The 14,562-nt window shown below is 43.6% G+C and overlaps 1 long non-coding RNA gene across 1 annotated transcript; it reads left to right on the forward strand.

Annotated features, from left to right (window-relative positions):
* The first annotated feature begins 1,788 nt into the window (after positions 1-1,788).
* Positions 1,789-8,958, forward strand: LOC131190255 (uncharacterized). The gene is made up of 3 exons (XR_009153273.1): positions 1,789-1,944; positions 6,511-6,629; positions 8,912-8,958. It is a non-coding gene; the product is annotated as an uncharacterized LOC131190255 (long non-coding RNA).
* The last annotated feature ends 5,604 nt before the right edge of the window (positions 8,959-14,562 follow it).

Below are 14,562 nucleotides of genomic sequence, written 5' to 3' on the forward strand. Positions count from 1 at the left end.
TTCGGAGGAGTTGAGGATTAGCTGCAAAAACATTCTGAAGGGTTTCTCCTAAATTTTGAGAAGAGAAGCAAAAATTTACAACAGAGCAAGGATGAAGCAGTGGTTAACATGTTGCATTATGAATAGAGTGTTTTGGGTTCACCTTCAACTGCAAGCTCCTTGGGTGACTTTGGACAGATTGTTCTTTTTCTCCTCGTAAGGTTATTGTTGTCATGCAGAGGTGGATTTCAGCAGGTTCTGACCAGTTCTGGAGAACCGGTAGCGGACATTTTGAGTAGTTCGGAGAACCGGTAATAAACATTCTTACTGGCCCCACCCCCATTTATTCTCTGCCTCCCAAGTCCCAGCTGATCGGGAGGAAATGGGGATTTTGCAGTATCCTTCCCCCAGGAGTGGGGTGGGAATGGAGATTTTACAGTATCCTACCCCTGGAGTGGGAATAGAAATTTTATAGTATCTTTCTTCTGCCATGCCCACCAAGCCATGCCACACCCACCAAGCCACACCCACAGAACCGGTAGTAAAAAATTTTGAAACCCACCACTGTTGTCATGGGGCAAAATAGAAGGAGGGAGTGCTTCCTTGAACTCCTGGAAAGAAGTTGGTATATATATCTAAAAAAATGTGATTAAATATATACACAAACATCAAGATTTTGTCTGATCCTTTCTCCAAAACGTCTCTTTCTCTAAGCAGGACTGAGCAGAGGCCCTGGAGTTGGCAGCTTCCATTTTTGGCTTTCAACCTCATTCACTGAAAACTGGTAGTGAAAAATCCAGATTTCTATTATCAGTCCCAAAACTGGAAAATCAGACTAGCAAATGTTTGCCATGGCCAGCCTCCCCAAAGGAAGATGCCAATCCCGTGAATCTCTTTAACTGGCACATAACACTGAGCTATGATGGAGGGAGGGGGGTGTTTGCACTTTGTACAAAGCCAGAAAGAAGTCCAGAACCATCTTAGGGCTCAGGGTAATGTGTGAACCCAGTCTTTGATCAAACTCCAAGCCCATCTTACTCCGTAAATTGGTTGATTAAATCATGAATCATTATTGCTTCAAGCTGCAAACTGCTGCAGGATGCAAGAGGGCTGAAAATGTAGGCTTAGCTTGCATCATCTCATTTGCTTAGACAGAAAAGTAGAAGCAAAAAATGGTGAAAGCATTCTGACTTCTGCCAACTGGCACAGCAGCTATTTCCTATCAAATCTCCAGAAATAAGCCTTTTGCATACCAAGCCACAGGAAACTCATGAATGCCATTTTTGGGAAGTTGGTGGCAGGAAAAGGCTATGGCTCTCATTGCCATCCCCAGCTCCCACAGACATTTGGTTGGCTATCTGACAAAGCTTAGAGAGGCCTTCTATCCATTGTTTCTTGTCTTGCCTTCTAATGCTTTGGAAAATAGGTAGATCCCCTCTTCTTTATGGAAGCCCTTCAAATATTGGAACACTGCTATCATTTCACCCCTAGTCCTTCTTTTCACTTGACTCGCCATACCCAATTCCTGCAACCATTCTTCATATATTTTAGCCTCCAGCCCCCTCATCATCTTTGTTGCTCTTCTCTCCACTCTTCCTAGAGTTTCAACGTTTTTTTAATATTGTGGTGACCAAAATTGGATTCAGTATTCCATGTGTAGTCTTACCAAGGCCTTATAAAGCAGTATTAATACTTCACATGATTTTGATCCTTTCCCTCTGTTAATGGAGCCTAAGACTGCATTGACTCTTTCGGCTAATCTACTTCTGCTTTTATTGCGGCTAACAGATGTGGGCTGCAAAATCCAGATGACCACAGCAAAGAGACACAGAAAACTCAGTTGCTTTGTTGTTATCTAGATGTCACTGAACTTCCATTCCCAGCATATCGGTCAGATCATTGTTCAAATTGGCATATGCTGCTGCACTGAGAAATAAATTGACTGAAAAATCAAAGGCTACAATTGTAAGTACACTTACCAGTAGGTCAACCCTGGCAAATGACATCAGCTAATCTCTTGGTAAGCATGCATTACTGTGGGTGCAGCAGCTACACCCTCTAAGAAGTTTTATAGTCATGTTTCTGCATGCATCTATGCTCTGGTTTTCTGGGGATGGTGAGTACAGCTGTCTCTGTATCATGATCAATTCAAGCCCATGAAAAGACAAGCTATCCTAATGGTGCTTGCTGAGAAATGGAATACAGCAATGCACTTATGGGTGGATAACTCAAATTATCACCCTTAAATCTGTGCCAGATGTAAAGCAATGCAAGTTTCAGATTTTCAAAATGATTCTTGCTTACCAGATTATTGGAAAACAATTTAATCCATACAACAATGCTGTGAAACAAGTGCTGTCATATACATAATTAATAAGAAGTGTCACTAATTTCAATGGGTACTGTATATTTTTCTAGGGCTATATGCTGAAACCAAGGGTTTCTCGGCTCACATTCTTGGCTATACATTCTATTCAGCAACTATTCCCTTCTATATTTTACAGTGGAAAATAAGAACACTTGTTTTGCATTAAGGAAACAAGGGATTCAATAGCAATAATGGTGAGCAAGCCAAATATGTGACCGACTTCTGTTGGAGTGCCCTGCCAAAGGCCTTCCTTTTTTAACTTTTGGAAATCTTGTTAACTTAAAACGGTGCGTGCTTCTCTGTTTTCCAACAGAACAACATGTAGTCACATTTATGGTCTTTTGATGATGGTACATTTGCAGCTTAAAATCTCACAGGGAGCAGCAATGTACAGCTTTAGTACAAAATTAGCTTTAGCACAGGCCTTCCATAGAAAACCTGAGAAAATATCTGCAGACCCCTCACATCCTGGACTTAAACTGTTTCAGGATGTCGCTATAGGGCATTGCATGCCAAAACAAGTAAATGGTGAGACAGTTTTTTCCCCTCCTACCATCACCTCCTACCAACACCTAATTCCCACAGCAATGTTTCATATCTAAGTATATTTACCCATGTAATTTGGCTGTAATTATTGTTGTTGTTGTTGTTGTGTTGTAGTTCTAATCTTTTCTACTACCTCCTCTTACTGCTATTATTACTAAGAATATTATTACTCTGTTGTTTTGCATGCACATGAGAGCTTCTGCTCCAGAGACAAATTCCTTGTGTGTCTAAACACACTTGGCCAAATAAAGTATTCAATTTCTTTTTCTCATTTTGTCTCTCAAAATTGTAAGAGTTGTTTCTCTTTCTTAAGTTCCCAACCAAAGACCACTGTAGCTGCCAAAATATGTTTGAACAAAAGAAAGCTAATTGTGGGTAGTGGCTCAGTTAACTCACTATACAAGATACTTATATATTGGTCTTTATATAAATATCCTAAAGCTGTTCACATTTTTTAAAAAATGAGAAAATATAGTATGGAGGAAGCATCTTTCTGTCTTCTGATTTCCTCTCAGGAGAAAACAATCCATTACTAGCTCTAAGGGGGGCAACTGCTTAATATCTATGACTGAAGCCAGCAAATGACACCTCTGTCTCCACTCACCCTGCCCTTCAAATATCAAGCATAGTATTCCCCCAGTGCTTCTCACCTCAATAATTTAAAATATTTAATTATTTTTAGTTCTCAAGATAGGTCATTTTGCCTAACATTTGGGTTGGGCTTATCTAGAACGTAGTCCATGCTACAGTTCATTTGTTGGGTTTTGACCAGAGGTGAAATCCAGCAGGTTCTGACAGGTTCTGGAGAACCGATAGTGGAAATTTTGAGTAGTTTGGAAAACCGGCAAATATCACCTCTGGCTGGCCCCAAAGTGGGGTAGGAATGGAGATTTTGCAATATCCTTCCCCCAGGAGTGGGGAGGGAATGGAGATTTTGCAGTATCCTTCCCCTGGAGTGGGGTGGGAATGAAGATTTTGTAGTATCTTTCCTCTGCCACGCCCAGCAAGCTACACCACGCTCACCAAGCCACGCCCTCCAAGCCACGCCACTCCCATTAAGCCACACCCACAGAACCGGTAGTAAAAAAAATTGGATTTCACCACTGGTTTTGGTACATTATCATAGAATAGAATAGAACAGAATCTTTTATTGGCCAAGTATGATTGGAATACCCTGGCTATTGTTATGATTATAACTGTTTATAACTTTGTTACCAATCGCATGGGACTATTTAACATAAATCAGCAACACCAAATAAAACTGAACCAAATCCCAAACCACAGGCCAGACTAAATAAAACGGCTTCATGGCTTTGTAGAGGCCAACAAGGGGACCAGGCATATCTCTGAGACAAGGTGCTCCAAAGCATCAAGGCTGCCAAAGAAGAAGACTGCCTCAGTGTACAAGCCCTTTCATCTTAATAGCAGCACCACTCTTGATAGCAATAGCACTTAGACTTATATACCGCTTTACAGTGCTTTTACAGCCCTCTCTAAGCGGTTTACAGAGTCAGGATATGGCTCCCAACAATCTGGGTCTTCATTTTACTGACCTTGGAAGGATGGAAGGCTGAATCAACCTTGAGCCGATCAGGATCGAACTGCTGACAGTATGCTGTGGTTTAGCCTGCAATACTGCATTCTAACCACTGCGCCACCACATACAATGGGAAGAATGATTTGGAAAGAGGCAGTTTCTCTTTCAACTAACTTCATATTGGATAAGGCTTTATAAATAATAGCTGCCACTGGGAATTGGACCCAGAATTTATAGGGAACTAACAGAACCAATAAAGGAGAATATTTGTAGCTCAGAATGCAAATAACCGGCTGTCTGAAAGGAGTATAAATTCTCCCATTCTCTACCATCCAGTCAAAGCTGAAGAAGCTTCTTGGATGAGAACCGAAACATCTTCAAACAAAAACCAGAAAGTCCAGTTGCCTCTTGAAAAACAACAACACACCATTGGGACAACTATGACCTTGATGACTGAGAATCTCCATAGACATTTGTAGCTCAGAGTTGAAATGAGGGATCCTTGGTGCTTTCTGAGCTTGGTTGTTTCCTTGCAGATGTTTCCTTACGCAAACTAGACAACATCACCAGTGCTAGTGCGACTTGCACTGATGATGTTACTTAATCTGGGTAATGAAATGTCTGTAAGAAAACAACCAAGCTCAGAGAGCACCAAGGACCCCTCAACTAACAGAGCACTCAACAAAGTGCACCTGCAGCAGCTGAGAGGGAGGGTTTGGCCTAGTGGTGAAATCTAAATGCCTTTCCTACCGGTTCTGTGGGTGTGGCTTGGTGGGGTCATGTGACGGGGTGGGTATGGCTATGTAACCATGTGACTGGGGGATCAAAAGACAGAAACTCACTTCCAATGTCCTGCTGGAACAGGGTTGGACTAGATGACCTCCAGGTCCCTTCCAGCCCTGGATTTTTTTTTTTATTATTATCCTCTGAAGCTGCGTCTTGTGCCAGGTTTGTAGTTCTTCCTTCCTCTCCTTTTTCCTTCCTTCCTTCTTTCCTCTCTCCCTCCCTCCCTCCGTCCCTCCCTCCCTCCCAACCTACCTACTTCCTCCTCTTTCTTTCTTTCTTTCTTTCTTTCTTTCTTTCTTTCTTTCTTTCTTTCTTTCTTTCTTTCTTTCTTTCTTTCTCTCTCTCTCTCTCTCTCTCTCTCTCTCTCTCTCTCTCTCTCTCTCTCCCTCGCTCCCTCCCTCTCAAAAACGAACCCCCCCAACCTCCATTTTTTGCCTACACCCCCCATTTTTTGCCTAGCAGGCTTCAGCTTTTTTACCTTTAAAAAAATGCTTTTAAAAGTTTAAAAAAAAAAAAGGCTCTGACGATCACGCGGCTCAGCTGGGCATGGGCAGGGGGAGAGGGATTTTTGCTACCGGTTCTCCGAACCACTCACCGCCCTTACTACTGGATTGGCTGATCTAGTCCAAACTGGGAGCATTTCACCCCTGGTTTGGCCAACCCAGAACTTTCTGAGAAAGAGACCCAGATCAAGAGACTGAACACTCTGGAGCTGGAAGGGAAAGAGGGGAAGAGGTTCAGAGAAACCACACCCTAGAATCACTCAGGATATATCTAGCAACTTAGAAAGTTATAGCTTTAGTTTGGCAAGGTTTTGTAATTCTGTTAGATGTAAGCAAATAAAGGATTGGATTGGATTGGGTGTCACTGTCTCGTCTCTAGGCTTGGGCCTGACAATTGCTGTTCCATAGCCAAAGCAGCCTTTGACTGCCAGCAGCCTAGCCACTGCCTTGCGTGCCAGTTCCAGCTTCCAAACCACCTTCAAAGGCAACTGCTGCCGAGCGTGTTGCAGACGTCTGTGTGGAGATAAAGGCGTGAGTCACTATTGGCAAGCCTCATGGTCCAGGAAGGGACAGCTCCAGCTGGACAAAGCTTGTCCTGGCCACTGTCTCTACCTGCTGATCTATCAAGAGCTGCATGGCTAGGAGAGCCCCCAAGTCACCCGGGAAGTTATTTTGGGGAGTACAACTCCACCCGGAACTATCACTTGGTGCAAATGAGCACCAAGACATTTCTGAAGGAACCCTAACTCCCTTTTGCTAAGATTTAATTTCATCTTTTTGTTCACATCCAGTTTTGCACAGAGGTCCCCTGCAGATCTCCACAGCATCTTCAGCATAGTCTGGTGTGGTGATGTGCCATCATCCAAATTCCACATAATTGTGTCAGACAGCAGGGCGCAAGTATGTTCAGGTATTCCTTGCTTAACAAACAAATGCTTAGTGACTATTATAATAGACCCTTAAAAAGATACTTATGACCCAGTTTTGAAATTCTAATTTTAGCCCCAGAGTCATGCTTTTGGCAACAAGCTGGCATTTATGGCCTTTTGCACCATCCTTCAGTCATGTGACCACAATTTCTGGTGGTTTTTGCCAGTTAGGTAAAGGTAAAGGTTCCCCTCGCACATATGTGCTAGTCATTGCCGACTCTAGGGGGCGGTGCTCATCTCCGTTTCAAAGCCGAAGAGCCAACGTTGTCCGAAGACATCTCCGTGGTCATGTGGCTGGCATGACTCAATGCCAAAGGCGCACGGAACGCTGTTACCTTCCCATCAAAGGTGGTCTCTATTTTTTCTACTTGCATTTTTACGTGCTTTCGTAATGCTAGGTTGGCAGAAGCTGGGACAAGTAATGGGAGCTCACCCTGTTACACGGCAGCACTAGGGATTCGAATCACCGAGCTGCCGACCTTTTGATCGACAAGCTCAACGTCTTAGCCCCTGAGCCACCGCATCCCTTTTACCTGCCAAAAAATACCCATTGTAGATAATGGATTCATTAACAACCTTAGTGTTCACTTAACAACCACCACAAAAAAGGTTGTAAAATCAGGCACGCTCACAAAGGTGACTCACCTAATGATCACTGTGACTTACAACTGTAATTCCGGACTCAAGTACAGTCGTACTTTGAGGACTACCTGTAATAGTGGCACTTGGATTATGAATCCCCATGCTGATCTCATCACTGCAATTTGATTGGCTGCCTGAGGGCAGATTGGATCTAACCTAGATTTTGCATAGGATCAAAATTAACTCCATCAATTAGCTATGCTGGGGCAACATAAAAAAAAAAACAGCCAATTCTTCTCTTTTTAAAACTCAATCTGTATACACCTAAACATTCTGGAGAGAAAGTCAGCCTCTCAGCTACAGATTTAATTGTCAATTCTTGGCAGCGTACAACTGTCTTCCCACACACACACAGAATGACTACAATGGCCAAGTCCCACCTACTGCTGCGTGCCTGGCCAATGGGGAAAGGGCTAATGAAGTCATGCTATCTCACTTTAATTCTCCTCATGCAATACCATTTGGGGGAAAAATGGAGTCCCTATTGGACATAAATGGGTGGGAAGTCTGTCTTCCCCAAAGCATAACCCTTTGATTTATGTCGATCCATGACCCAATTCTGGCTCGATGTTATCACACTAACCACTGGCAAGAAGGTCTGAACAACAATGTCCATATGAGATCACTGCGTTCCCCAGAATGAGAAAAGCAGCGTCACACTTTCTGCATATGCCCACAACATCATTATACACATAGAAAAGGAATGGTGTGTCCTGACCCTGTGATGCTGCTGACATGAAATTTTGGTGAAATTTATGTTCATACATTATGCTAAGTAAACCAATGGATGCACATTTATGTTTGGTTAAATAAACCACCATTGGTTAGGTGCCTAAAGCACAGTTATAGAATTGCATGACTCATGTATGCTGTAATGAAGCAAGCCACGTCTTGATTTAGAAGTTGTGGTCCAATGTATTTATGATTTTGTGCAAATTAATCAAGAAGAAAGTTTTGCTGCTTTTAATGAGGCTGCAACTTGTCTAACATGGTTTCTTCTCATACAAATGCTGTTATCTCCAGCAGCAGCGGTAGGTTTCAGCAGGTTCTGACCAGTTCTGGAGAACTGGTAGCGGAAATTTTGAGTAGTTCGGAGAACCGGTAGTAAAAATTCTGACTGGCCCCGCCATCAATTATTCTCTGCCTCCGGAGTCCCAGCTGATAGGGAGGAAATGGGGATTTTTCAGTAACCTTCCCCTGGATTGGGGAGCGAATGGAGATTTTACAGTATCCTTCCCCTGGATAGGGGTGGGAATGGAGATTTTACAGTATCCTTCCCATGCCATGCCCACCAAGCCATGGCACGCCCACCAAGCCACACCCACAGAACTGGTAGTAAAAATTTTTTGAAACCCACCACTGTCCAGCAGGCCTGTTCATTGAAGATTTCAAGAATTGGAATGGAGGATGCTCTACAAGAGAAGGTTGCCTGGTCTGTTTAAGATAGTTTGATTAGACTGTGTGACTTCAGGACATAATAATACATAGAACAAGATGCAGATAGTCCTTGACTTATGAGCCGAAAATTGTTTGAGGAAGTTTATGGAGATGCTCAGATGACAATGTCATCCTGTGTTTTGTTGCCAATTGTCTCCTACTTTTTTTTCCTTTCTTTCTACAGAACCACCATGAAAGATGGAAAGATGGGATGGGAACACAACACCTTTTGATGAATAGCATTAGAAGCCCCCTTTTTTGAAATTTCATCAGGATCAGATATGCTACACGTCAGCCATCCATTTGATTCTTCTTTCAAACCACCTTCCAGGTACACTTGGCTTTCATTGAGTAAAAAGCAACACTGTTCATTAAACAATTTCACTGATTGAATAAACTACAGTTGGTGGCTGTTTTATATTACGGTTTAGTGCAATGTGTGAACTAGATCAAAATTGGTTTTCAGCTTGTATGTCTTGATTTAGAACAAGGCCAGAGGCCATGGCTCGGTAATTAAATCCAAGTGCAAGATCTGAAACTCTGGAGATTGGTGGGAAAAGACCCCGTTCAATAACCTGGAGAGATGCTGCAATTCTGGCTAATTGCTGAGCTTGATGGCCAAATGCTTTTGTTCGTTTATGTTCCACCTTTTCTCCAGGTACTCAGGATAACAAAAGGGAGGTTGGGCAGAGATGTAATGCCTAGCCCCAACAGGAATCTACTGAGCATCTTTGGCTGAGATTGAGCTGATCCTTTATTTCACCCTCCCAATCCAACTTCTTAACCTACAACATACTGGTCTGCCTTGCCATAAATTCATTTCCTGTTGCATACATAAGTCTATTTTAAAATAAGAGTTCAACAAACCCTTCACACTACTTCCTGGTAGTAGCAACGACAACAACAACCCTGGTAAGCGGGATGGGGGTGGGGTTGCCAACTGAACAGCTGGGGAGAAGGACTTTGGAAGTCTGCTGTTGCCACCAGCAGTAAGTTCCTATGTGTCATTTCCTCTTGCAGAGGCTATGTCCTCTTGACTTCCCAGAAGGTGACTCTGTTTAATCCTTTTCGTACCGGTGGGTGAAAAATGTGTGCATAGTGGAAGGGGGCTGGGAGGGGTGACCTTTGCCTGTGAAACCCAAACAGGATTCTGTTAGGAAGCAGAGCAGACAAAGGTTGCCACTGTTGATCCCAAAGGATAGGAGATTCAAAGTGGCAAGCAGGAGTATTTATTTTTAAAATCACATTTCTATTGTGAGAGTGTTTGTAAGTTGTGCGTACACACACACAGAAATATGTATATGTGTGTATGTATACATATACATATACGTATATATAATTATTTATTTATTTATTTATTTGTCACAACAGTATATATAAGTATAAGCATGAAATAACTATACGATATATAAGCATATATATAAGCATAAGCATGAAATAACTATACGAATTGGATACAATCAAAGGGAATATTAGGACAGGAACGGTAGGCACGCTGGTGCTCTTACGCACACCCCTTACAGACCTCTTAGGAATGGGGTGAAGTCAATAGTAGATAGTCTTTGGTTAAAGCTTTGGGGATTTTGGGAAGAGACCACAGAGTCAGGTAGTGCATTCCAGGCATTATTTTATTTATTTATTTATTTATTTATTAGATTTTTATACCTTTCTCCCGAAGGACTCAGGGCGGTTTACAGCCAGAGAAAAACATAAGAACAAGATAAATACAAGATAAAATACTATTTAAAAAACTTATTCAATTTGGCCCAAATTAAGATAAATTTAAAACAATAAAACCCATTAAAATTAAAACTATATAAAAATCTAAAATCCTATGCCAGTCCTGCACGAATGAACAAATATGTTTTCAACTCGCGGCGAAACGTTCGATGGTCAGGAAGTTGGCGAAGTCCTGTGGGAAGTTCATTCCAGAGGGTAGGGCCCCCCAGCCGACATTACTTGGCGGACGGCACCCTGAGGAGTCCCTCTCTGTGAGAACGCACGGGTCGGTGAGAGGCAATCGGTAGCAGTAGGCGGTCCCGCAGATAACCCGGCCCTAAGCCATGGAGCGCTTTAAAGGTGGTCACCAGCACCTTGAAGTGCACCCGAAAGACCACAGGTAGCCAGTGCAGCCTGCGCAGGATTGGTGTCACATGGGAGCCGCAAGCGGCTCCCTCTATCACCCACGCAGCTGCATTCTGCACCAACTGGAGCCTCCAGGTGCTCTTCAAGGGGAGCCCCATGTAGAGAGCATTGCAGTAGTCCAAGCGAGAGGTAACAAGAGCATGAGTGACTGTGCATAGGGCATCCTGGTCAAAGAAGGGACTGGCGAATCAGGCGAACCTGATGAAAAGCTCTCCTGGAGACGGCCGTCAGGTGATCTTCAAAAGACAGCCGTCCATCCAGGAGGACGCCCAAGTTGCGCACCCTTTCCATCAGGGCCAATGACTCGCCCCCAACAGTCAGCCGCGGCTGCAGCTGACTGTACCGGGGTGCCGGCATCCACAGCCACTCCGTCTTGGAGGGATTGAGCTTGAGCCTGTTTCTCCCCATCCAGACCCGTACGGCTTCCAGACACCAGGACAGCACTTCGATAGCTTCGTTGGGGTGACCTGGGGTGGAGAAGTACAGCTGCGTATCATCAGCGTACAGTTGGTACCTCACCCCAAAACCACTGATGATCTCACCCAGCGGCTTCATATAGATGTTGAACAGGAGAGGCGAGAGAATCGACCCCTGCGGCACCCCACAAGTGAGGCGCCTCGGGGGCGATCTCTGCCCCCCTGCCAACATTGTCTGTAACCGGTCAGAGAGATAGGAGGAGAACCACCGATAAACGGTGCCTCCCACTCCCAAACTCCCCAGCCGGTGCAGCAGGATACCATGGTCGATGGTATCAAAAGCCGCTGAGAGGTTTAATAGGACCAGGGCAGAGGAATAACCCCTATCCCTGGCCCTCCAGAGATCGTCAACCAACGCGACCAAAGCCATCTCCGTACTGTATCCGGGCCGAAAGCTGGACTGGAACGGGTCTAGATAGACAGTTTCATCCAGGTATTGGGGTAATTGACGTGCCACCACACTCTCTACAACCTTTGCCACAAAGCGAAGGTTGGAGACCGGACGATAATTTCCTAAAACAGCTGGGTCCAGGGAAGGCTTCTTGAGGAGGGGTCTCACCACTGCCTCTTTCAAGGCAGTAGGAACAACCCCTTCCAACAAAGAAGCATTCGTAATCCCCAGAAGCCAGCCTCGTGTCACCTCTTGTGTGGCCAGCACCAACCAGGAGGGGCATGGGTCCAGTAAACATGTGGTGGCAACTCTACAATTAACAACTCTATTACTGAAGTCATATTTTCTACAATCAAGATTGGAGCAGTTCACATTAAGCTTAAATCTATTGTGTGCTCATGTATTGTTGCGATTGAAGCTGAAGTAATCTTTAACATTATATATATATATATATAAAAACAACCCTGACTGCTCTTTAGAAGGCCAGATCCTGAAGATGAAACTGAAATACTTTGGCCATCTAATGAGAAGGAAGGACTCACTGGAGAAGAGCCTAATGCTGGGAAAGATTGAGGGCAAAAGAAGAAGGGGACGACAGAGAATGAGGTGGCTGGATGGAGTCACTGAAGCAGTTGGTGTGAGCTTAAATGGATTCTGGGGGATGGTAGAGAATAGGAAGGCCTGGAGGAACGTTGTCCATGGGGTCACGATGGATCGGACATGACTTCGCAACTAACAATATATATATGAGAAAGAGAGAGAGAGAGACAGAGAGAGAGACTCTGGGACTCCTTGTATGTACATATATTCTATAATATATACAGTGTACAGGCAGTCCTCTACTTATGACTACAACTGAGCCCAATATTTCTGTTGTCAAGTGAGACATTTGTTGAGGGAGCTTTGCCCCATCGTACAACCTTTCTTACCACAGTTGTTAAGTGAATCACTGCACTTGATAAGTTAGTAACACAATTGTTACATGAACCTGGCTTCCCCGTTGACTTTGCTTGTCAACCATCATAAATATGAACCAGTTGCCAAGCATTTGGATTTTGATCACATGATCATGGGGATGCTGCAAAGGTCGTTAACTGTGAAAAATGGTCGTAAGTCACATTTTCTAGTGGTGTTGTAATTTGCAAACTGTTGTAAGTTAAGGATATCCTGTATATCAGTACATGTAGAAAATATCTTGGTATATGTCATCATAAATGTTGTTGTATCTTATATAGTAATAAAAGCATGGCTTGGTGAACAACGTGCAAGCATTTGAAGCTTTCTGTACTGTGGTGAACCTGTACTGGAGCAGCTCAAAAGCACCGTCTGCCTTTCTACTAGTGCCTACACCACTGTCTACTTTGTAGCAGGGGCGAAATCCAGCAGGTTCTGACAGGTTCTGGAGAACCGGTAGTGGAAAGTTTGAGCAGTTCGGAGAATTGGCAGCGGAAATGTTGAGTATTCGGAGAACTAGCAAAACCCACCTCTGGCTAGCCCCAGAGTGGGGTGAGAATGGAGATTTTGCAATATCCTTCCCCCAGAGTGGGGTGGGAATGGAGATTTTGTACTATCCTTCCCCTGCCACGCCCACAGAACCGGTAGTAAAAAAAATTGAATTTCACCACTGCTTTGTAGGCCTAATGCTGATGCAATAATTCTCTCTTGCGAATCCATAGTTAGTCATTTCTTTTCTTCCTCCCTTTAATAGGAACGTTTCTGTATTGCACCAGTCTTAATGCTCATCGCAGTTTGCTGGCCCACTTCTAATTATGGTTACAAATCATGTCTGGGCAGTGCTTGTGGTTCGCGCTGGAGTGGCTGGCCCCAAGCCTTTGGCTTCAAAAGTTGTGTGAAGAACCCACCCATTTTGGCTGAACTGTATGAATTAGGGCACTATGATTTGCTCAATAAAACACGTTTTTAAAAACCCGGCATAGCACAATATGCCAAAAGCAATCAGACCATACACATTTTTAGGCTAGCTATGATTTTGCTTCCTGACCAAAAATACAAAAAAAGGATTTATATGTGAGAAAGGAAGAAGTGAAGAGGAAAAATTCACACAAACCCAGAGGCACTTATCTTTAATATCTAAGTTTCAGGCCAGTTTTAGGTCTGTATTATTTCATTTGGAATTCCCTTCTGTAATCTACTACAGGTAGCCCCTGAGTGATGGTTTGAAGTTATGGCAGCACTGAAAAAAAGAGACATGATCGGTTCACAGAGTTATTATTGGCACACCATTCCCGCAGTCATATAATCGCAATTTGGGGTGCTTGGCAACCAGCTGCGTTTACCATGGTTTCAGCATTCTGCAATCATATCATGATTTGTGACCTTCCCAGCTGACTGTTGACAAGTAAATTTAATAGGGGAAGCCAGATTTGCTCAATAACCACAGTAAAAGTTCCTTTATATATTTTAGACAATTTAGTCTGGTCACATGATGACTCGCTTTATGACCACATCACTTAGCGACCAAAATTCCAGGCCCTATTTTGGGTGTAAATCGAGGACTTGCCACCAAATCTATTGTATTCTATTATTTCTATGTGCTAGCTATTAAGTCCCGAGAACCCACAAAAGAGGTCAGAAGCAACTGAGTTCAATAACCTTCTGTTTATTCACAAACCGCTACAATCAACAAAACTGATTAACAACTAACTAACTGAGAGAGAAACTGAACTGTCTCTGACAGCTTCTCTCCGAACACGCCCCGAGCTGTCGGGGGCGCAAACTAATAGGAACACTCGCAGCTTCCTGCTTTTGCTGTTGCCTGCGCTTCAGCCAATCGGATCGGTTGACAGCAATCCTGGCTGAGGC

Source organism: Ahaetulla prasina, chromosome 2 (assembly GCF_028640845.1).
Source record: "Ahaetulla prasina isolate Xishuangbanna chromosome 2, ASM2864084v1, whole genome shotgun sequence".
Classification (NCBI taxonomy): Eukaryota; Metazoa; Chordata; class Lepidosauria; order Squamata; family Colubridae; genus Ahaetulla; species Ahaetulla prasina.